A 26,571-nucleotide genomic window follows, 5' to 3' on the forward strand; every position below is an offset into this window, starting at 1 on the left:
GCGGAATTTGTTGTGGGACATAGTGGAATATTCAGCCCCTATAGTTTCATGAAGTTCCGACAGGTGGCGGCGCTATACGTAGTCTTCAAAATGGCGTCTGTAGCGGAGGTGCGTTCCAAGCAGAGAGCTGTCATTGAGTTTCTTTTCGTGGGAAAACATAGCATCGCAGATATTGGTATGCTCTTGCAGAATGTCTACGGACACCTGGCAGTGAACAAAAGAACGATATCTCCGGTAATCCATCAAGGAAAGCAGAACAGCAGCCGGCCGTGAACCACGTGAATAAGATAACAAAACCAACATCTGCACTGGAATCCAACGTAGTCTATTTAACACATGCATTAAGTTTCGACGCCAGATAGTGTCGACTTGAGCCTGTGTGTATGGAGTAAGTGTCTAGTCGTACACCAGGTTTTAGACTATGACTTATACCGTTTACCTTTTTAAGGTCATTAGAGTATATGTTTTTATTGCGGTGTGTTTGCATTTGCATTTTCCAATGAATGTATGTTCATTAGGATTGTTGCATTTGTTCACTCCAGCCGTTTGGTATTATCTAATTAGTTTCTTCCGTTTTCTATTACTGGATATCCCATATTTGTAGATGTTCCGCTTAGGGATATGTGACTTCGATTGCTTTCCTGGTGTAACTCATTGCACACCTGGCTTTCACTCAGGTTCATTAAGTCATAAGTCATTAAGTAATATAAGTGAGATACTGAATTTTGTTTTGTATGCGAAACGATAGTATATTTTTATTATGTAATTTTATGATGTGCTTACCCCTTCTTAGTCATAAAATATGATTTATGTTGTCTGTGTTTTTCGTACTCTTCTGTCATGCTACGTTTGTTTCCATATGCAGGGACCTGAAGGTGATACCATTTGTTTTCGGAACTGGTAGCAAGTGTTGAATAAACGACGTAGGGTTCCTATTGAGCTGTTGATTTTCCTATCACTATTCAAGTACTAAAATCACGATGAGTCGCTGGACGAGACGCCTATCCATATCAAAATAAGGTCGCGCTAACCTTTCCGATCTCCCGCATGCCAGCATGCCGCACACATCTGTTACTCCTGCAGTACTGGAACGTGCGGACACTCTCATTCGTGGTGTTGGGCGGATCACAACCAAACACGTCGCTGCTCAACTGGCCGTCTCTGTTGGTAGTGCTGACATACTCATCAACCAGTTGCGGTGCTCCAAGGTGTGTGCCCAATAGGTTCCCATTTGTTTTGCTCAACGGAGAATATACTCTGTGGAAAGCAGTACAAGAATGATCAGGAGATTATTGATGAAGCAAGACGTTGGGTCCGACGTCGACCAGCAGAACCACGCGGGCATACAGCCCCCCCCCCCCCCCCCCCCCCCCCCCAACAAGGTGGCGTAAGGCCGTCGCATTGAACGGATATTATGTTAAATAATAGAGTTTTGTATCCAAAAGAGTGAAGAATAATATGGTGTGCTGGAATTCTGAATAAAACCAACCTGCTTTCAGAAAGAAATGTGTTGCATTAATTAATGATCGCCTTTATTAATAGTGGAGCACTGGCCAGCGTCCGTGTCTGAGCGCAAGTTTCGTGCATCCATTTGCTAGATGACGATGTATCCGGCCAGGAGCATCTATGTTTTGAAACAAGAACTGCGGTTCACCCGATCTGCCAATCCGTTTCCATTGTTCCGCAATCCAGTCCCAGTGTTACATTGACCAGTGCAACATTAACTAACGGTATCGTTGGGCCAGTACGTGAACATGTATGGGACGTCTGCAGCGGCTTTCCATGTTCCACAATGAGCGTGCTTCGGAACAGTTGTGCCTTCACCAGGAATTTACTCGTACTGTGTCGTCAGATATGACACAGAAGGCCCTCTATCCAGCTGTACAGTGTGGACAAGCTTCCGATCTCCACCTTGTGCTATGAGTTGTGAACGTCCGACACCTTGCTCAGACAGTCGACGGGTACATTGCCAGTTCTTGGTGTCCTTCGGGTGCAATATTTCGTCAGCGCACCTGACGATAGCGGCATATCTCATCGCCGAAATATTATGCCTGTTGACCACTGATGAACCGGCAGTATATTGTGATCAACAAATACGGCAGGAGAAACTGATGAATCACGTCCAGCAGTTTGTCCTACTCCTGGTTCCATCGTCGTTTAACCCCTTCATGTATAGCGATGAACAAAAATATGAGACGCTAAAAACAAAACTAATTACCATGATTAATACAGTGCAGGACAACCGTTGACATTCGTAACTGCTTCTAGTCGACTCGGAATGCATAAATACAGTTCATGTATGGTTTTCTAGGCCATATTCTACCATCTTTCCGGCAAAATAGTGAAAAGTTCAGTTAACTACGATGCATGTGGATGGCTATCACGCACACTCAAAACCGGATGATAAAGGCCTAATAGTATTGTGATATGGTGCCAATGGTGCCCAAGGGAGATGCGACAATTCATCCTTGTGCTCTGAAAACCAGTTTTGGACAATACGAATTGTGTGAACAGGACCTTCGTTTTGAAACACAGCATCACCGATGGGGAATAAACATTGTACCATGGATGGATCTGGCCTATCAAAATGGTCACATAATCTTCGACGCTAACGTGACGTTGCAGAGTACCAATGGAGTCAATGGAATGCCATGATATGGCTGCCAAATCACTACAACACCCCCGTCTTGTTTCACTCTTCGAACATAAACTCGGCCAGAATTTGTAAACAGTGTGTAACAAGACTCATTCGACCAAATGGCATTTTCCATAGCTCCATAGTACAGGTTGTATGACTTCGGCACCGCATTTTCCTGTTGTGGGAACTTACATCATTCATGAATGTTTAGAATTTCCATCTCGCTATCCAGTTCACTTCGCTTTCTAGTTTGCTGCTCTTTCAGCTCGATTCGTGTTGTTTTGGTTCTGATAGAAGTCGTGGGAGCGCCATTCAGTTCTGCAGTGGCTTCTGCAGCTGTTTTTCCCTTATTATTCGTCACAGTGTTCTTCAATGAGCGTCCTTGACCATCACTCAACACACATTTGCAGCCAAATTGTGACTTATCAGATGACGCTTTCCAGTTTTTCCTATACTTTGTATAAGTCTTCTATGCTGTGAGTCTTCAAATAGTGAACACATCTTCGTTACGGAAGCACCTACGAGGACCAGCAATGCACCCACGTTAGAATTCACTTAATTTCGACATTAGGCACTCACAGCCACACAGAAGACTGTTGTGACCACGACTGAAACGTGCAACGTATTCAGGAATTTGCACAGGCGCCGTTCGTGGTCAAACACAACCGCGCAACCTTCAGGCTTGGCTAGCATTTGCATTTCTCATGGTTTTTCCAAATTTTTGTACAGCCCACTAGATGGTCATGAAAGTAGCACGTGAAAAGTAGACCAGCTTGGTATTTTCTGAGATGCTCATTTCCAAGCACCCCTTGTCTAAGTGGCTTGCGTCAGTTGATTTCTCCATTTCCCGCTAGAATGATTCCCCATCAGCGTCGCTCCGCTTGCGTTCTGTCCTTACCAAGTCACATGTCGGCAGTGGCACCAGACGACGTTCAGTGTTGTGGCTGGCAACGATTTTCGTGCTTTGGTTGGCTCATCGGTGCATCTGGTAGCTGGACTCAGCATCGACTGCAGCGCGCAACATGGTACTAAGTTGCTGCAACATTCCTTACACCAGAATGTCTAACAAGTTTCAGCCTTTTTAATTTCTAACTTGTCGTTTTAGTGGGCTACCAGATTCGGCCATATATTTCGCCATCTTGAGGCACCCCGACCGATATGGAGAAGGACAGTAATCTCTCTAGTTTGTATAAGCCCCGCCCCCCTCTCTCTAGTTTGTGAGGTGATCACTGTCGCCGACACGGGATTAGCGGAGCGGTCTAAGGCGCTGCAGTCATGGACTGTGCAGCTGGTCCCGGCGGAGGTTAGAGTCCTCCCTCGGGCATGGATGTGCGTGTTTGTCATTAGGGGTCCATTATAATTATCCGGGCTGTTATGCCGTGGTCGGTTGATGAATCCTGTGTCAATTCCCAACGTTTCGTCTCCGACTGCGGGAGACATCTTCAAGGGGGTCCGTAGCTCGATGGAAGGTCCAACACACCCACTGGCTCGCTACTGGCTGCCGCTAAATTCCTCGTCCGCGCGCTCCCGCACCGCGGCGTGACGTCACGTGTTTTGAAAACGTCAGTGCAATTGGCCGCTGTCCGTCGCCGTCGATCGCCGTTGCCATCACCCAGTAGTGGACGCGTGGTACACATCTTCTTTAACACCGGCATCCATATACCGTTTAATTTCACGCCCTCCCCCTTTCGGCTGAAATTATTTGGGTGTTTAGCGATTTCGATTGCCTCCCTGTAGAGCCTTTCGTAATATCCGCTTGTGGCCGCTAGTACTTGCGTCTCCTCGAAACGAATATTGTGGTTCCCTGGCTGGAAAGCATCCTCCGCAACAGCTGATCGTTCCGTTTCTCCTCTTCTACAATTTCCCTTGTGCTCTTCCAAACGTTTAGAAACAGTTCTTTTAGTGGTACCCACATAAACATCTCCACAGCTGCATGGGATCCTATACACTCCAGCTTTTCCCAATGGTTTGCGAGCGTCCTTGGCAGGCTTAAGGTATTGCTGTATCTTCCTGGTGGGCTTGTAAATTACGGTAATATTCCGCTTCGTCAAGATCCTCCCTATTCTTTCCGTTACATTTTTAACAAACGGCAGGAAAACCTTAGATTTTGCAGCAGAATGTACGTCAGTATGATTTCTGCGTGGCTGCCTCAACCCACGTTTTATTTCGGCGGACGAATATCCGTTCATCATTAGTGCATTGTGGAGATGTTCCATCTCAGCGTCGAGCAACTCAGGTTCACAAATACTTCTAGCTCTGTCCGCTAACGTCTTGATAACACCCCGCTTCTGTTGTGAGTGGTGGTTCGAATCCCGGTGCAAATAACGGTCCGTGTGCGTGGGTTTGCGGTATATTGAGTGGCCCAAACTACCATTTTCGTTTCTAAAAACAAGCACATCGAGGAAATGTAATTTGCCGTCTACCTCCTCCTCCATTGTAAACTGAATTCTCGAGTTTATACTGTTCAGATTTGCGTGGAGCCGGCTTAGTTCCTCCCTACCATGTCTCCACAGCACAAACGTGTCATCCACGTATCGGAACCATACATTTGGATTTTGCTGGCAGTACCTAAGGCCTGTTCTTCGAATTTCTCCATAAAGAAGTTTGCAATTACGGGACTTAGGGGGCTTCCCATAGCCACGCCATCCGTTTGCTCATAAAACTGTTCATTCCACTTGAAGTATGTGGTCGTCAAACAACACTTAAACAGTTCTGAGATATCGGCAGGAAAAATTCGATCCAGCTGTTCCAATAAATCAGTAAGTGGAACCATGGTAAACAGCGATACCACATCGAAACTGACCAATACGTCCTCCGGCTGGACCACTATGCCATTCAATCTGCTGATGAAATGTGTCGAATTCTTTATATAAGAACCCGAACGGCCCACATGTGGTTTTAACAGCGTAGTCAAAAACTTAGCTAACGAATAGGTGGGCGAACCAATGGCACTTAGTATCGGTCTTAACGGCACATTTTCTTTATGAATTTTGGACAATCCATAAAGCCTCGGTGGTAGCGCAACCGAATTGCAGAGACCTTTCTGTACACTCTCTTCAATGGAGGACTTTTTTATTAACCGCGACACAGTTCTGAGAACGTTGTTAGAGGGGTCCTTATTCAGCTTCCTATATGCTTGCGGATCCAGTAGCTCAGTAATTTTACTGTGATAGTCGGCCACATCCATAACCACTGTTGCGCTTCCTTTGTCAGCTGGGAGAATCAAAATACTGTCGTCGTCATTCAAGAGTTTTAAAGCTCTTCTCTCACCCACAGTTATATTACTCTTCGGCGGTTTTGCATTGGCTAATATTCTCACTGTTTCTATACGGATTTCTTCAGCTGTTACAGAATCCACACTGCGAATTCCTGCTTCTACACTGGCTATAATTTCTTCCGTGGGCACAAAACGCGGACTAACAGCAAAATTTACTCCCATGGCAAGCACAGATGTCTCATCGTCAGATAACGAACGTTTGGACAAATTGATAACGGTCCGGGAAACGACTAAATGCCTAACAGTCTGATTAGGTAGCAAATTATCAAACTTCTTCTTCTGTCTAGTAGACGTTGTCAACATACGCTTCCCCATGGTATCATGCAGTAGTCTATCAATTTTATCCCAGTCACCGCTGCACAGTTTATTACTGATCGGAATATGGAGAGACATTAACTTACAGTTTGTGCTTTCCAAGTCCCGTCGGGTCTGCTGAATGCGCTCTCGTAGTAAGGCCTCAGTCCGTTTGAAAATGCGTTGTGCCTTTCCCGAATAGAACAGTCGCTTTATCTTCAGAAACTTCGGTATAACGCCGACGGCTCTGCAACGAGACAGGAATGTGAGGGAACACAAAAGCTGCACTCTCTTCTTCTGGAGTCCTTCCAGGCGTCGCACTTCTCTTGACATCTCCTCCCCGTAGAGGCGTCTGATACTAAAATGTAGACTTTCACGGCCGGAAATATCATGTCCATTATAACTATCCGGGCTGTTATGCCGTGGTCGGTTGATGAATTCCGTGTCAATTCCCAACGTTTTATCATTAGGATAATTTAGGTTAAGTAGTGTGTAAGCTTAAGGACTGATGACATTAGCAGTTAAGTCCCATAAGATGTCACATACATTTGAACAATTTTTTGATCACTGTCTCAAATATCTACGGACACCAGTCTTTGAATGTCGGCCCCTATTTTGGCTGAAACAAAGGTGGAAATCTTCCTGCACGTCGGCCAGGGGATCTGAAGATGGTGTAATATACCGTCGGAACTGGTAGCCCGACAACATAAAAATTTAGAAACTTAGGTGGCTGAAAGGTGTTTGATTTCAGATTCTGTGCTGAACAGTTGACGTCCCGCAACCATCTGTGAAAAGATGGGTATACAGTTCCATACAGCAGGTCGCAGCCGCTCGCTGGGGATCATAAGGAAATCCTGGTGGACCTTTTTAACTTGATGTGGGAAACTCAAAAAAAAACATTTAACAACAACTGCAATCAAGTTTGGAGGATTAATGTCGGAACTGAGGCTGTTGCATTTGTTACGTGAATGATGGAAATGGAAAGTGATACCAGACTCTTGAAGAGTGACGGAAGTAGAATCACTATAAAAACAGAATTATAAATGCTTGTGAAAATTACACAACAATACGTTTGTTGATTACTATGATTACTAGCTGTAAATTACATGCACGAATAATTAATAACAGACTGAAAGGAGTAGCTAATTCCCTTTTATTGGAAAAACAAAATGGTTTTAGAAAAGGACAATCATGCAAGACAATATTACAACAGTATGCCAGCGAAATCAGAAGAGAGAGGAAGTTATTCTGGAGACTCATATTCCAGTTATAGAGCATAAAAAAGCCTACGATAGGGTGAATAGATATGTGCTGTGGAAGGGAAGGGAAATACGACCACGTGAAACTTCTTTCATGTGGCGACACTTGTGGCTTCTTTGAGTGCTCTGGGAGATGCTTCATTTTTAATTACAACATATGAAATATTAATTCATTTTATCACATAAATGAATAAAAGATTTACTTAACTTTGTCACACTTCTTTGCCAGAGGAGTACTGGCTAGTTTACAGTTGTGATGGACTAGCCAAACGTCACTTGATCCACTAATTAAGGGAACGTACTCTTGAGGGTTACAGTGTTCAACATTAACAACGCAACATCTGGAAGAGTAACTACCCTTTGGTCGTATACAATGGTGCTGTCTGCTGTAGCTAAGGTCTCGAACTGGGCAGAGCTCTTCCCAGCTCGACACTATATTTACCTCTGTGTGAGGGCGCTGCTACATTGAGAGGGGAGGCGTAGTCTTCAGGAGCGGCTCCTACAGGTCTACATGGACTGCGAAGCCTCGCTGATGTCCCTGGTACCGATTCGTGTCGCCAACTTCGATATGGCAACGCGATCTCTGTAAGATACCACAATGCTAACAGGCGATAAAAATTTTATATTTAAGTAAAGAAATTTAATGAATAGAGGCAGAGAGAGGACCAAAAGCAGTTAACAGAGGTATGTGAGAAGGGTGTAGTAAATCATCCTCTTTATTTAATACATACATACATTTATGACGCTGTTAGACAATGGACACAAGAAGGTGACTTAGGAGAAAAATTAATCGATAGAAACACACGCTATAATGCTATACTCATTGCTGGTGACCAAATAATATTAAATAAGAATGAGGATTATCGAAATTTGCTCTAAATCATTTGGACTTAACAGCCAAACTCTGTAACTTGTAAAAATCCGAGAATAAATGAAAATACCAATATGTTCCAAGATAATGCTAAATGAAAAATAAGTTGCACAGATATCTCACTTTCAGCTACTAGGATGTTATATAAGGTTATGAATGTGGTACTGACATCTGCAATAAGTTAAACAAGCTTTAAACGACATACGACACAATACAAAGAAGGATGCAGATCAATTGAAATGAAATTTTTAAAGAGAATCAAACGATGAGTTCCGAAAGATCAAATACAGATCTCCACAATAAGAAAAAATGGGATATATTTAGCATGACTGAAAGAACAGAATATGAGACAACAATATAGAAGAAGCATATTGAAAGACTGCGAGCAGAAAGACTAGCCAGAAATTTAACAGACTAGAGATCTATGTTTAAGATAGATGGAGGAGGACCAAGGAAAAGCTCGCTTTCGTGAAGAAGGAATAGGCTATAAGCTTACTTCTTGAAGTGAAGGAGAAGAAGAAGATTAAACAAAACAGAATAATTTCCTGGCTGCTCTAAGGAAGCTGCCCCATATCTCCTTCTTATGTCTGTTGAGGCTGAAAATTCCAAGACAGCCACTGTACTACTGATTGGATAGCCAACTGCAGCCTGATCTGGGTCTTAGAATCTGGGCAGACCTTAGTGTCTTACAGTGAGCGTTCAGGAGATAATGTAACGCTGTCACTCATGGCTGTAAAACAGGTTCTCCTACACACAGTCACCACGAACAGACTTTTTTCTTTGATCTTGAGAAGACTTATGATTAATGAAGACATACTATCATCAAGCCTTATATGATGCTAGCGAGGACGTCTTCTTAATTTTGCTGTCCCTCCGGACCTCACATTATTTATGAATCGAGTATCTCGTGTGTCGACAGATTGCCTGACTCACGCACATGAGAAATGAGACCGTCAAGATAACTTTCTAAGTCTGGCTTTCTTCTTAATAACTACTGACTGAGCTACATAAGCAGTAAAGCGTCTACCAAGTGCACTTTATCTGTGGACTACTTTTCAATTTTTACTTCAGTTTCGAGTCTTACAGCAAGTATAAGCCCGTTGCAAGTGACAGGTAGTATGACGAAGTAATAATCACTAAAACCAGACGTTTGGACAGAGAAATCTATGTGTTTCACGTCCCTGCGCTCTAGTCAGGCATTTAATCACAGAACTTAAAGTGTCTGATGCCATTTTAAATTTTACAGGTCAGTGATGTATATGTGCTTCACTCCCATGGCGCCCTTGTTTGAGGGATTTGAGAACTCTAGTCCTCAAAGTCTCATTACTAAAAACGAATTACTTCTTCAGTGTAATACAGTTTTTGTACAGTCCCCGTTTGATTGTCGATGTATAGTGTACGAACCTTGAAGGCATTGATTACAATGTGTGTGTTTGTGTGTGTGTGTGTGTGTGTGTGTGTGTGTGTGTGTGTCTTTGAGAGAGAGAGAGAGACAGAGAGGGAGACATTGAGATCTTATCTTATGAGGAATTCGCATGTTCTAATTCATTTCGAAACTTTTACATTTTTATTTTAACTACAGTCGTATTGCAACGGATTTTCGCGCGGGCGATAACGACAAGAATCTCTCGAGCCCAAACAAATATATTACTACCACAACCAACACTACCATCGTCATCGAAATTTGCATATTCATATTTAGACCTTTCCATACAATCTTCCCATACCATCCCTTCGAGTACAGTTTTCAGTCACTACTTATCTCGTTTTTGCACAACTATTCTATCTTTCCGATTCATTACGTTCTTTATTATGTATTTTCTCTCGTTCATTCGTTATAGAAAGTCTTGATCCCATACTCGATCATTCCATGAATGTTCAGCATTATCCCGCAACACCATATTTAAAAGCCCTTTAAATAATACAGTTTTGTCTTCTCCGTTTACGTTCATACGTAGCTGTTCTCCGAACGAAGCTTTAATAAATGTTTCGTGGGTCCAAGGGTAATATTTTGAGCTGCTAATACCTGTCCATCTATTCTAAATACATCTACCGCTACTTTTCTTTTCTTTTTCTTTATAACACACTAAAGCCACCGGCAAGTACGCTTTACATTCCATTTTTGATGACTACTGCTATGGTCATCAGCCAACAGTATCAAGCTGATTTTCAGTACGTGACCTACCACTATCGCTATGAATTGATTCTTTACTTCTCTCGTTATATTAGTGGCGACTATGAGCAACCATGCAATACATATTTCCTGATCTTAACCTCATGTCATTTCATGTGTGCCGACTACTCTAATCCCTTTCCCACACTGGACTCGCATTGGGGAGGTCGACGGTTCAAACCCGCGTCCGACCGTCCAGGTTTAGGTTTATCCATGATTTCCCTAAATCGGCCCAGGAAAATGCCGTGGTGGTTGCCTTGAAAGGGCAGGCCGATTTCCTTCCATATATTTGACACAATGTGAGCTTGTGCTCTATTATAATGACCTCCATATAGATTAGAATTTAAACCCGACATTCCTTCCTTCGATGCTTGCCTTCCCACAAAAGGGATACGTGTGTCTGCTATTTCAGTTGTTCAGACCATACTGCCTAAGAACGGAAAACATTTCATCCATTTACACTTTACCATAATAAAAGCCAACACTGCACTAAACTGTTACTAATAGATTGAATTTTCGTAAATTTTAAGGCCTCTGGCACCTTTCTTCTCTTACCGAAAACCAAACAAAACAGCGAACGTGGACAACTTCAATATCTCTTGCTAAAGGGTGATACTTTGAATCAAATGGAGACTGGCGATGAGACTTTCTTGCATGCACTCTGGAAACAAAACGACTGGACGTAGAATGTCGAGACACGGCCTTAGCAAGAAAGGCCGCAGCCTGATGTTACTTACTACTTGGACTTTCCTGTAGGCATTGAGAATTTCCTTGGTTAAAAATAAACGTCTGGGACACGATGCATTCATCAGCGTCAACGTATTTTAAGATACAATGCGCAGTTGCCTCTTCCATACCGGCATGACGTGTCGAGGCTTGGTGCTGTTTCCCTCCACACATTGATCGTATTTATTCAGCAGTTATTAATAAACGAATTTTCGCATACTCTGATTGGAAAATATTCCTTTCTTTCTGCTGCAACCTGTCTGATTGTTGTCACTTGTTACACCTACAAATATTTTTATTTAGCATTTGAAGTACGTCACATGCTGTCATAAGTATACAGTTTACTACTGTGACTATTATTACTTGTTAAAGGTATTCATCGTCTTTTGAAAATTTTATTACGCCACATCGTACATTATTTTCTTGCAGACTGCTGTCGTATCACGCGGTTTTGTTGCTTTATGACGCATATAACACAGAATATATTCCTCGATAGGTTAATTACAAGAATATTACATGTTAATGCATTACTCCGTAAAACTATACGTCTCTGGTAATTAACTGAATCATCAGGAAAGTTGTTTCTGTTGAAATTTTAAGTCCACACAAGACGTGATTTATATCTCCTTCCCCTCGTTCTCAATTTGTCGCATCTACACAACTATTTGGAACAGCTACATCTACATAAGGACTCTGCGGTTCACATTTAAGTTACGCACAGAGGGTTCTTAGAACCACGTTCAGACTATTTCTCTACCGTTCCACTCTCTCACAGGGCTCGTGAAAATTGAGCACACATATCTCTATGTACAAGCTCTGATTTTTCTTAATGTATTATGATGATGAGTTTTCCCTATGTAGGTTGGCCTGTGAAATGTTTTCGCATGCAGAGCAGAAAGGAAGAAGTGTTTTTTTTTAGCATACGTCATTAAAATTCAGCCTCGAAACGACTGCACAAGATTTTCTAGAACATTTAACATGAAACGTGTCAGGCTAGAGCCAGCCCGCCACTTTCATTCCTCTCAAGAGTACCAGCTACTTAATCAACAGCTAGAGAGATTTTTTTATCCTTTCAGTGACAGTACAATGCAGGTTTTGATATGCAGATGAATCTTTCATTATGGATGCAGAGATTACAATTTCCCTGTAACAAACAACTGCATTCTGCAGTTTCTCAAGTCGCAGTTCGCCCCTTAGCCTCCTAAATTTCGTAAGTTCTGGCAGCAAAGCGAGGCGATATGTTAGTGATGAGGCAGGAGTAGGCGCGATTTCAGTTAACGCATGAAGGATTTAGTTTCACTCACGCTCTGCCAGTCGGTGGCTTAACTATGATTCAGTTATTTCGATTCTGCATCTATTTTTCCAATCCTTCCAGAACGACGTACTCAGAATGTGAGATGCAAAATCATGTACTTAACTTATCTGAGTAATCTCGTGAGTTAGTTACTAGACTGTTTTCTTCCCTTCCCCGCAGACTTTGCCATTGAGTTTCTGTCAGCTGTTTAATGATGTATATGTATGTATGTATGTATGAATAGTGATCCAATACTGTCAAATGCTTTTTTTTATTCCAGTCTTTGATCACAAAATTAATTCCTTTGACGATAACCGGTTTCAGTCAGTAATGACCATCTTCAGATCTACACTGTTCTACAGCACCTCCTTATCAAATTAGGACATGATGTAGAACAGTGTAGTTCTGAAGATGGTCATTACCGACTGAAACCGGTCATCGTCAAAGGAATTTATATTGTGATCAAAGACTGGAATAAAGAAAAACATTTGATATGTATTTCATGCTACAATTTCTGCCCATCTCCAGTGTGTGAGAGAGTCGACTATTACTTTTATTTGTCATTTGCTGTTACTCCTGTGCAATATTTTGTAATAAACAACGGTCTAAGCTACCGCTCTTCCAATTCAATACTTATAGAGAAACCCCGTGAACCCAGTTAGCACTATCAACACGAACAAGAACCACTTATACGATTCACTTTTCAGGGACAACCCTTTGTTTTTCCGTTTCCATTGCGCGCAGTTCATTAAATACGTCTCAGTCAGAGGACGGATGGGTGATCTGCATATCGATCGAGTTATTTCGATGCCGCTCAGAGGCACTGTTTCTGTTTAGCCACAGCAGAGTGGCGGACTGCCAACTCTCGAGTATCATTATTATCGCGGGATCTCAGACTGTATGTTTTGTACTGCTCTTCATTTACAGTGTGTATTTGTAGCACTTCTGACCATACTTTTAGGGGCATGTACCTCAGTCGGTAAAAACAGAGGTCTTAAAGGATCACTTTGTTATCTGTCTGCCTTTTATCTGTTAAGACCGCTTTTTCTCAGGTACAGGCAGGAGTATCAAGTCGAAATTTATGTCAAATACTAAGGTCTTTGGTTTCTTGGCGGTGTAAAAAATTTATACGTCTACACAAATGCAATCAAAAGGCAGGACCATTTATGTCGCTTCTTGTTGTGATATTCGGAAACTCATCAAAACCTGTAGATGAAAAGCCTATATAAATAATTAAGTTTGTGTGGACCCTCAGAACGCAAATCCTACTCGTAATTGACGGTACCCACGGCTCCACAGAGTGCCGCACCACAATCGATATGCCACGCTCCAAACCCTCGTAGCACAGCAGGTGTTTGTGTTGGCAGTACGAACTATATCGTGGTCCGCCAGGGACAGCATCTATCAACCCATGGGCCTCGAGCGCGTGGTTAGCGACTGGTCGATGATTCGTTACATACCAGAGCACTGAGCTACGACGGACAGCCCTCTTCAGTGCACCGGATCGTGCACAGTCTCCAGTTAACGCAGAGTCTACAAGATGCAGTGTTTGTCCGTCGTCTACGAGATTTAGGCTCCGTAAGCATCGTAGGCCCCTCTGAACTCTACGTAGGAGTCACTCAGACGCACAGATACAGGACTTCAATATTTTATCGGACTTTAAAGCAACACACCGCCATTTCCCTGTCCTGAGTCTAATTCACGATATACTCATAAAATCTGTCAACAGATGTCCGTACAAACGTGTTGTGCGCGGGAGATGGCATTTCGCTCAACGGAAAACCAAAAAGATGTCAGGGCACCTTAGAAACGGAGTAATGTTTGCTAGGTAGTCCCACATCCACAACTGCTGTGTACACGATCACAGACGGTGCAGTATGACACAAAGAAGATACCTACCAGACGCTCTGCGTCGAGGGTCATAGGAATAATGGAAGCAGGACGGTCTCAAACTCATGTGGTCCGACGGCTTAACGTAAATCGTTCTGATGTTTCTCGGATGTGACGACAATTTTCAGACACTGTATCCCGAAGACCAGAACACGGCCGACCACACGTGACATCAGAAGAACAGGACAGTTATGTGGCTGTAAGGGCACGACAGCAGCTGCTCAGTACTGCGCAGCAACTGGCATCTGTCCTCGCAGCATCCACTGGACGTACCGAATCGAGACAAACGATGTAGAGAAGGCTTCGACAGAGTGGTGGCCTTTATTGACGGGAACCTGCTGTATGTGTGTCTTTGACGCATTTTGACAAAAGGGAACATCTAGAGTGGAATCGTCAACGTGCCACCTGGACAGTCGAACAGTAAGCCAATGTTCCTTTCACAAATGAATCCTGATTTAGTCTGGAGAGCGGTTCTCGACGGATTCGCATCTGAAGGGAATGTCGAACACGATTTAGAGATCTAAACATAGTGAAAAAGAGACCGATATGGAAGAGGATCCCTAATGTTGTGGGCGGGAATTATGTTTGCCACTCAAAGCCCTATTCATGAAATTGTAACGGTCAATCGGCAATGTTTAACTGCTGTCAGGTACCGTGAGCAGATCTTGGGATCCCATGCTGCGAGGAGCTGTGGACCCAGACACCGTACTGATGGACGACAATGCTCCACCTCATATAGTACGAGTGATCGACGTTTTCTTGGAAACGGAGAATACTGCGCGCATGGCGTGGCCTTTTCGCTCTCCCAATCTGAATCCCATAGAGCATGTCTGGGATGCACTATGGAGACGGGTTGCATCACGTCAGCATCCACCAACCACTCTGCAAGACTTGCGGGTGGCTCCGTAGGAAGAACGGACGTTATTGCCTCAACGTGATATTAATGACGTTACTCACAGAATGCTCCGTTGTTCAAAATGGCTCTGAGCACTATGCTACTTAACTTCTGAGGTCATCAGGCGCCTAGAACTTAGAACTAATTAAACCTAACTAACCTAAGAACATCACACACATCCATGCCCGAGGCAGGATTCGAACCTGCGACCGTAGCGGTCGCTCGGCTCCAGACCGTAGCGCCTAGAATCGCACGGCCACTCCGGCCGGCTGCTCCGTTGTTGTCAGGCCTGTATTGTTGCCAGAGGTGGTCATACCCCATAGTGAGCACGTTAACCAGTTGCCGGAATGTGTGTGCAAATCAATTAAGTTTGGAAAAAACGAAGAACTTTTTCGTCTACTGTTATGCACGTTGGAGCTGTTTACATTATGTATTCTTTACATCATTTCTTCTTGCTATCACCTGTTTATACTGTTTTGCTGCAAAATAAACGCAACCTTGCAAAATTTCCGTTTGTTGCTTTAATTTTGAACACCAGTGTATTTTGTAGCGCCGTACTAAATAACGACTCTACCGCCAGCCATGGCAACAACATGAAAAAAAATATTCAGGCAATCGAGTACGTTGGGAATGCAGGAGGACACCGTAGATTATCTTCAGCCAGAAAGATTCCCACGAATTAGTAATAAAATGAGATTTATAAAATACCAGTAAATACTCAATTTAAATTATGCTTCTTGTTGTGACATGCCCAACACAACTAGACGATTGAAATTACAGTGGTGTCCAAAATTAAAGCAACGAAGGGAAATTTTGTAAGGCTGCGTTTATTTTGCCACAAAACAGTATAAAGAGGTGATAGTAAAGTAGAAACAATGGAATGAATCCAGAACGTAAACAACTGCAACACGCATAACGGCAGACAAACAATGTTCTTTATTTTCTCCAACTTAAACGATTTGCACACACATTCCAATTAGTGGTTAATGTGCTCAGTATGGGATGTGACCCCGTCTGCAGCAATACAAGCCTAGCAAAGATGGGGTTTGCCGTGAGCGATGTCATCGGTCTCTGGTTGTGGAAATAACACCCTTTCTTCCTGCGGAACTTCCCGCAGTCTCGGATAGTGGTGAGTGGACGCTGACGTAAATATATTCTGTCGTGCATTCCTGACATTCTCTACTCAAATCGGGAAAGCGGACAGGCCACGCCATGTGTGTAATATCTTCCGTTTCCAAGAAAACATCAACCACCTGTGCTCTATGAGGTCGAGCATTACCGTCCATCATTACGAAGTCTGGGCCCACAGCACCTCGCAACAACAGCGCATGAGATTCCAAGATCCCCTCACAGCACCTGACAGCAGTTAAACCTTGCCGATTCAGCCGTACAATTTCATGAACAGGGGTTCGAGTGACAAACATAATTCCTGCTCATAGCATTAGGGATCCTTCTCGATATCGGTTTCTTCCCACAATATTTGGTCCATAAATCGTGTTCCACGTTCCCTCCAGATGAGAATTCATCGCGAATCACTCTCCATACTAAATCGAGACTCATACGTGAAAACAACATTGGCCGACCGCCCTCGTGGCATGTTGATAACTCCATTCTAGACGCTCCCTTCTGTTAAGACGCGCCACAAGTAGGTGTACAGCAAGTCTCCAACAATAAAGGCCACCCTGCTGAAGTCTTCTACACACCGTTTGCCTCGATACAACATGTCCAGTTGATGCTGCTAGCTCGCATGCCAGCTGCCGTGCAGCACTAAGGCGGAACTGTCGCGCCCTTACAGCCAAAAACGGTCCTCTTTTTCTGATGTCACGCGTGGTCGGCCGTGCCTTGATCTTCAGAACACAGTTTCCGTCTGTATACACCGTCCGAGAAACAACAGGACGATTCACACTAAGCCATCGGACCACATCAGTTTGCGACTGCCCTGTTTCAGTTCTTCCTATGGCCCTGCACCGCCAAGAGACTGGTAGGCATATTCTCTATGCCATTCTGCACCATATGTGACTCTGTACACAGTGACTGTGGATATGAGACTACCCGAAAAACACTACCTCGTTACATAGGTGCCCTGACGTCATCGTTGGCATGGTTGTCCACTGACCGGAATGCCACCTTCCGTGCAGAACTAAATCCTATGAACATCTTGTTGACAGGTTGTATGATTATATAACGAATTAGACACAGGACGTGGAAACGACGATTTGTTGCTTTAAGTTTGGACACCAGTGTATATTATAGTTTACTCAACGTATGAAACTATGTATCTGCAATGAAATTGTTACACGCGTAAACAACGGAAGTTTCGTACAAATGTTCCCTTTCTCTGTGAGTGTTTCCTGCTAGAGGAAAAGTGAATAGAATTAAGCTCCCTTGCATCTACATTTCAATTTATCGATTTTTCATTGCGTCGGAGGATTCTGCAGTAATCGGCTTAATGCCCTGCCGTGCTGTGCGCTCGTATTTTGCTTTTTTTTTGCAATCCTTCGATGAACGTGCCAATTTTTTGCTGTCTGGAAACGGCTTTAACACGACACCTTGCTTCAAATTCACCGGAAGCACACGTATCCAAAAGTCCAGTGACGGGCGTTAGGGACAGACGGATGGAAGATAAGATTTGTTTGCATTCTTTCAATTTAATTTTTCATTCTTGACTCACTTGCACAGAGCGTAGTAGTCAGATATTTTGAATCTATAATAAACAGCAGCGTATGTGTTGATAAAAGAAAAGAAGCATTCATCAAATATGATCTACCACAAGGACCTATACTATCTACAGTACATCTTTTGTACACAGGTGATATCTATGTCAAACAAAAAGCCTTATTTCCTGATAACACCAACATTATAGTTACAAAATCACACTTCCGCCTTTATCGGACACATCTTTGGTGAAGCTAATACTTTAATTGACATATAATAAACTCCTAATAAACAAAGAGAAACGTATTGCAATGAACTTTCGTATGTTTATTTATTTACTTAACCTGATCAGATTAGAGGCATCAGGCCCTTTCTCATATCGTACCGGTGTTACACACATACTGTACCTTCTTTATACCATAGTAACACAAGAAATATTTAATATCCTGAATGGTATTAAAGAGTGTTGAATGCCTACGGAGACAATGTGAAGAAATGGTACTGACTATGAACTACTGAGGTTAACACCGGCAGTACTTCTGTTGCCAATAATAATAACAGCAATAGTAGTAATAATAATGATAATAGTAATATTGATAACAATAAAAATAATCAAAGAAGCAAATGTAAACAGAATGCATTACTGTATAAAATAGATATTTCCTGATACAGTGAGTTCTGGGGAAACGAAATTTAAGAAGACTGCACCAGTTAAAAATATTAAGAATGAGGACTATCTGGTTGGAAAGAAAGATGTATAAGGACAACGGTTGTCATTATTTTTGTTTCGGTAGATATATCACAAAATGACTTCGTAAGCTGGAGATCTTATTCAGTTTTCTAATATAATGTGGAAGATCATTCCAATGCCGGGTTACTGCCACTGAGATGGGCTTCGAGAAAGTAGCTGAACGATGGAGTGGGATGGTAAGGATTTTGCTCTGATGGGAACGATTGCTCCTGCCATGTTTTTCAGACAAGAGCATTAAATTCGAAGAGAGATTTGAGAGACAGCGCACGATGATAAGATGGTAGAGAAAACAGAGTAAGGAAATCTCTGCGCTTGTCTGTATACAGCCAGGTTAGCTGTGCATATGATGATGAAATTTGATGAAAGAGTCGAACATCAGAGACATGCCGAACACAGGCATTCATAACCAGGCGCCATGAGCTTTCCAGAAGAATACCTTGCAGGATTACATCGTTGTAATCAATAACTGGAAGTATAAGAGTTTATACAAGTTTCTTTTACAGGTCAAGAGGGAAAAGCTTCTTATACACACATCGAAAAAAGTTTTGCATCACCACGATTCCCAGAACTCCTGCAGATAAACGTCGGCTGTGGATATTGTATCACAACACAGTCCCTTTGACTGTTCAGAGATGTCACTAAACCTTCCAAAGATGTAAACGACCATGCATGATCAGCGCCTACTAGACGGAGGGGGTCCGACAGCCGATCACTTCTAGTCGTTCCACCAGGAAGGAGGTACACGGCTCGTGTTGTCTGTAGTTCAACCATGTCTAGAAGGTCACTACCGCAATTCGATAGCGTCCGCATTGTTACTTTGTGCCAGGAAGGGATCTCAACAAGAGAAGTGTCCAGGCGTCTCGGAGTGAGCCAAAGCAATGTTGTTCGGACATGGAAGAGATACAGAGAGACAGGAACTGTCGATGACATGCCTCGCTCAGGCCGCCCAAGGACTACTAATGCAGTGGATGACCGCTACCTATGGATTAAAGCTCGGAGGAACCCTGACAGCAGCGCCACCATGTTGACTAATGCTTTTCGTGCAGCCACAGGACGTCGTGTTACGACTCAAACTGTGCGCAATATGCTGCTTGATGCGCAACTTCATTCGCGACGTTCGTGGCAAGGTCCATGTTTGCAACCACGACAACATGCCGCGGGGTGCAGATGGGCCCAACAAAATGCCGAATACACCGCTCAGGATTGGCATCACGTTCCCTTCACCGATGAGTGTCGCATTTGCCTTCAACCAGACAATCATCGGAGACGTGTTTGAGGCAAACCGGTCAGGCTGAATGCCTTAGACACACTGTCCAGTGAGTGCAGCAAGGTGGATGTTCCCTGCTGTTTTGGGGTGGCGTTATGTGGAGCCGACATACGCCTCTGGTGATCATGGAAGGCTTCATAACGGCTGTACGATACGTGAATGCCATCCTCTGACAGATAGTGCAACCATATCGGCAGCATATTGGCGAGCCACTCGTCTTTCTGAACGACATTTCGCGCCCCATCGAGCACGTCTTGTGAATGATTTCTTTCAGGATAACGACATCGCTCGACTAGAGTGGCCATGGTATTCTGCAGACATGAACCCTATCGAACATTCCTGGGATAGATTGAAAAGGGCTGTTTATGGATACCGACCTCTCTGATGGATCTACCGCCGTTGAGGAATCGGACAGTCTGGACCAACAATGCCTTGATGAACTTGGAAATAGCATGTCACAACGAATACAGGCATGCATCAATGCAAGAGGATGTGCTACTGGGTATAAGAGGTACCTGTGTGTACAGCAATCTGGACCAACTCCTCTGAAGGTGGTACAACATGCAATGTGTCGTTTTCATGAGCAATAAAAAGGGCGGAAATGATGTTTATTGTGATCATTATTGCAATTTTCTGTACAGTTTCCTGAACCCTCGGAACGGAGGTGACGCAAAACTTTCTTTGATATGTGTATTTTTGAAGGCTCTGACAAACGCTGATGCCTTCTTGCACATTGTAATCACCTGCTCAGTCCAATTTAGATTTTCATTTATGATTATTCCTAGACTATTTGCTGAGTTAGAGAAATTAAACAGCGTGAACATTTATAAAAAGTGGAAGGACGGATTCCTGGCTGGAAATAGAGGAAAAAAGGTACTTTTAACATGTGTCAGGAAACAGATGGTGTGCGTGCAACGATGAGAAATCGTCCCGGAAAACAGCACAGAGCTGTATCACATCCGCGTCTCAACAGATGTTCAAAATGGCCTCCGTGGGATGCAATGTACGCGTTCACACGTCACATCATAGGTTATATGCGCTCTTTCGCAGGTTGCAGCCTCTCCCCAAATAGTTTCACAGGCGTCGTAAACATACTGTTGAAGTGTCTGCACATCAGGAACTGGTTCAGCACAGACAAAGCTTTTCAGATGCCTCCACGTAAAAATCGAGGGGATTTCAGTTCGTTGATCTAGCAGACCGTGGTAAGGGCCTGAGAGTCCCATCCAACATGCAAAGAAGACGTTGACTTGGTGTCGGCAAACTGTAATGAGGCGGTGGGGTGATGCTCCCTCACGCAGAAACCACATAACCTGCCGCATTGCCAAAGGAACATTCTCAAGCAGCCCAGGCAGAGTATTCCGCAGGAAATCAAGGTACGTTGCTCCGTCGAAGCGTTGTGGAATAATAACCAGTCCAAGTATGTGGTCTCCAAGAATACCTGCTCGGACATTGATGCTGAACCGATGCTGATGTGACGTCTCAACCATTCCCCGAGGAAAGTCCGTATCCCACAGATGACGATTACCCAGACTGACGTTGCCTGTTCTGATAAAGGTTGTTTGGCTGGTGAAGAGGTCTGATGACCGAAATCCCATGGTCTGGTGCAAAAACCATCGACAAAATACTTCCCATAGAGGGAAATCTGCTGCTGATAACCCTTGCAATCGCTGCAGGTGATGGGGATCGAAGCGGTCGGCATGCAGGATACACACAATCATACTTTGGCACCTACCATGATGGCGAGCACTTGCCTCGAGCTTTTACTGGTGTTAGTCTCAATATCCTGTTGAACCCGGTACTCCATATCTGATGTACCCACAGTCCGTCGCCTCTAAGCACTTTCGTGCGTCTGAAAGGACCCACTATCACATAAACGCCTGAGAAGGAGTAGAAATATTGTGTATCGTGGTTGGTGCCTGTGAGGATACTTGTTTCAATAGAGCCGTGCTGCCTCTCAACCACTTCCATCTGCTTGGCCGTAGGCAAACACCATCTCGGCCTGTTCCCGAGACGATTACGGGACCGTTCTGATCCTTGTGGTACGTGCGTCAGTCACACTGCCTGCAACACGCAAGGAACACACGGCACGTGGTTATAACAACTTTCATTCGTCAGCGCAATCTACCATGGCATAGATGCATTTCCGGGCACATGTTCATGAACCTTTTTTCCTCCGTTTTCAGTAAGGAATCGTCCCTGAAATTTGTCGGCTTTATTAATGTTCACCATGTATTTGTCCCATTTAGGATTAAAGATGGTTTGTATTCGCGAAATTTCGGGTTATTAAGTCGAAATGATCAACCAGTATTGCTTGGGTTGAGCTTTAACCCTATATTCTCTGCGCATTTTGACAGTGCACAACTGTCAGTATTGGGATTCTCGATAGGTGTCTCCAGGTTTATTTGTTTCACACTCAGATACAACTGTAATTCATCAGCATGCAAGTGGTATTTTAGTAGGAGAGAAATGATGACACATCATTAACATACATTGAAAAGAGTACAGGGCCTAATGCCGAATTCTGCGGGACACCTGATACTAGCTGCCTACATTGTGAATTTATGGTGCCGGACGTGAATCACAGCTGACGAAACTTCAGGTATGAGCGAAATCATTGCACTGCACTTCGCGAGAAATTTAGGCTGCTAAGTGTGGCTAGTATAATGTCGAAGTCGACAGTGTCAAAGGCTTTGCTGAAGTCTAACAAGCACATGATAGTCGCCTCTTGTGCATCCGTGACAAGCTTCAGGTCACTTATTATCTTTATTAAGGCAGATGTTTAGATGCGAAGACTGGTTGTTAATCACCTAGTAGGTTGTTCGTAATTACTTAATTTGTTAGCTGGTCTTGGACTAGATATTATAAGGCCATGGACAGTCCAGAATGAATGAAAATGGGTTCTGTAGTCAGAGGGTGCTATGGCAACATCCATTTTAGGCATAGGCTTAGCTCGTCTCAGTTTCCAGGCCGCAGAGCCACACGGGGTAACCGCGTGGTCTGAGGCGCCTTGCCGCGTTTCGCACGGCGCCCCCCGTCGGAGGTTGGAGTCCTCCTTCGGGCATCGGTGTGTTGTCCTTAGGGTAAGTTAAAGTTAGATTAAGCAGTGCGTAAGCCTAGGGACGATGACCTCAGCAGTTTGGTCCCATAGCAACTTACCACAAATTTCCAAAAAATTTGCAGGCCGCAGAGAAAACAACTAGGCTCTGAAAACCAACAAACCTGGGAGCCCTTGAAAACAAATACCACCAACTTAAAATTTGTTAACGCTGAGTTGCTGGATATACAGGGTGATTCAAAAAGAATACCACAACTTTGAAAATGTGTATTTAATGAAAGAAACATAATATAACCTTCTGTTATACATCATTACAAAGAGTATTTAAAAAGGTTTTTTTTCACTCAAAAACAAGTTCACAGATGTTCAATATGGCCCCCTCCAGACACTCGAGCAATATCAACCCCATACTCCAATTCGTTCCACACTCTCTGTAGCATATCAGGCGTAACAGTTTGGATAGCTGCTGTTATTTCTCGTTTCAAATCATCAATGGTGGCTGGGAGAGGTGGCCGAAACACCATATCCTTAACATACCCCCATAAGAAAAAATCGCAGGGGGTAAGATCAGGGCTTCTTGGAGGCCAGTGATGAAGTGCTCTGTCACGGGCTGCCTGGCGGCCGATCCATCGCCTCGGGTAGTTTACGTTCAGGTTTCATAACTAACCTTTTTCGTAGGACTCTCCATACAGTTGATTGTGGAATTTGCAGCTCTCTGCTAGCTCTGCGAGTCGATTTTCCTGGGCTGCGAACAAATGCTTGCTGGATGCGTGCTACATTTTCATCACTCGTTCTCGGCGTCCAGAACTTTTCCCTTTGCACAAACACCCATTCTCTGTAAACTGTTTATACCAACGTTTAATACACCACCTATCAGGAGGTTTAACACCATACTTCGTTCGAAATGCACGCTGAACAACTGTCGTCGATTCACTTCTGCCGTACTCAATAACACAAAAAGCTTTCTGTTGAGCGGTCGCCATCTTAGCATCAACTGACGCTGACGCCTAGTCAACAGCGCCTCAAGCGAACAAATGTACAACTAAATGAAACTTGATAGCTCCCTTAATTCGCCGACAGATAGTGCTTAGCTCTGCCTTTTGTCGTTGCAGAGTTTTAAATTCCTAAAGTTGTGGTATTCTTCTTGAATCACCCTGTATATCTGAAGAGCAACCTAAAACGTAACAAGCATTTACAAGTTCTTACAGTTAAGCTGCCAGCTGTCTGCAACATGCTCGGGTACAGTGTGCAACCTGAATCAGAGAGACAGTACTACAGGCGTGTCAATCATATTTATATACCAGGTAATGAACCTCATACTCAAGCTGAATTAAAAATTTTTAAAAAATGTTCAAACGTGTCTGAATTCCTAAGGGACCAAAGTGCTGAGGTCATCGCTTGCTATACTTAGAGAGTACTGAAAGCAACTTAAGTTAAGAACAACACACACACCCATTCCCGAGGGAGGACTCGAACCTCAGGCGGGAGGGGCCGCGCAGTCCGTGACATGACGCCTCAAACCGCGCGGCCACACTGCGTGGCATTTTAAAATTCATAAAGGAGATATCAGAACAATCTATATCATATGAAATAAAATTTGAGGTATCCGCTATTCGCTAATCCAAAAGTTCTGGACCTTTCACGCTCACATATACATGGTATAATACCTCTTGTAAGATTCTGGCGAATGTGCCGCTGCCAAACACAGCCTCCTAAACAAACATACCATTATGTTCAGGGAAACGAAAATCTTGTCCCATGCACCTGCCTTCTGGGACGCTGTCATCAAAGAAGCCAGATACCTGCTTAAACGACTTTAGCTGACACAGCGGCTATAGAGTTATTTGGTGTGTGGAAATGGGTGCTCATAGCTGAGCTATATCTAACGAAATCAAGATCGCCACTAATGTTTGTGCCTCACACACATCTACATACTCTCTGTTAGTATACGGAAATTCGGTGCCTTCAAGGAGTATCCGTAACACAATTCGGCAGGCTACATACGAAAGCAGCACACGGCTTATTCCTATGACATTTAACTCCTCAAAGGTGGTAGGAGAATAACCCGTCGAAAGCTTGAATTTACATTCATCCAATAACGAGGCCGCAGTGAACTACACATTCACATGGAATTTATTTATTTATTTTTAGTTTAGAAGACTTTTTTTCTTTTTACTTTCATTGCCTGCTACAGCTATATAACGCAGGGGGTAGACATAAACATGGAAATATGAAAAACACATGAATGTATGCAGACTAAAGCGACAAATGGAACGCTGTTCAAAGGCCGGGATCTGAAAAAAATGGTTCAAATGGCTCTGAGCACTATGGGACTTAACATCTATGGTCATCAGTCCCCTAGAACTTAGAACTACTTAAACCTAACTAACCTAAGGACATAACACAACACGCAGCCATCACGAGGCAGAGAAAATCCCTGACCCCGCCGGGAATCGAACCCGGGAACCCGGGCGTGGGAAGCGAGAACGCTACCGCACGACCACGAGCTGCGGACCCGGGATCTGAACCCGAGCTTCCTGCTTTCTACACAGAAGTGGTAGCCACTACGTCACCCTAACAGAGTGGCTTTGCGAAACTGCACGGACTACCCTACGAAGCATCCCTCCTTAGTTCAAAATACCATTCATGTCTCATGCCACTTGCTATTCCTCCTAAACTCGAAAAGCGTTTCTCCCCAAGTGTACTGGAACATTATACAGAAGTTGGATGGGAATTCATTCCTTATCCATCTCATTCACCTGATATTGCGCCCTCAGATTTTCACCTTAGGTGCTCCCTATCGCACAACCTTCAAGGAACATATTTTCGGATGAAAATGTTTTCCGAACATGGCTGGACGATTTCTTCGTCTCAAAACCAAATGATTTCTACAGTAGCGGAATGGAGAAGCAGATTGTTGGAAATACTGAAGGATAATATACACTCCTGGAAATTGAAATAAGAACACCGTGAATTCATTGTCCCAGGAAGGGGAAACTTTATTGACACATTCCTGGGGTCAGATACATCACATGATCACACTGACAGAACCACAGGCACATAGACACAGGCAACAGAGCATGCACAATGTCGGCACTAGTACAGTGTATATCCACCTTTCGCAGCAATGCGGGCTGCTATTCTCCCATGGAGACGATCGTAGAGATGCTGGATGTAGTCCTGTGGAACGGCTTGCCATGCCATTTCCACCTGGCGCCTCAGTTGGACCAGCGTTCGTGCTGGACGTGCAGACCGCGTGAGACGACGCTTCATCCAGTCCCAAACATGCTCAATGGGGGACAGATCCGGAGATCTTGCTGGCCAGGGTAGTTGACTTACACCTTCTAGAGCACGTTGGGTGGCACGGGATACATGCGGACGTGCATTGTCCTGTTGGAACAGCAAGTTCCCTTGCCGGTCTAGGAATGGTAGAACGATGGGTTCGATGACGGTTTGGATGTACCTTGCACTATTCAGTGTCCCCTTGACGATCACCAGTGGTGTACGGCCAGTGTAGGAGATCGCT

Source organism: Schistocerca piceifrons, chromosome 8, assembly GCF_021461385.2.
Source record: "Schistocerca piceifrons isolate TAMUIC-IGC-003096 chromosome 8, iqSchPice1.1, whole genome shotgun sequence".
NCBI classification, from domain to species: domain Eukaryota; kingdom Metazoa; phylum Arthropoda; class Insecta; order Orthoptera; family Acrididae; genus Schistocerca; species Schistocerca piceifrons.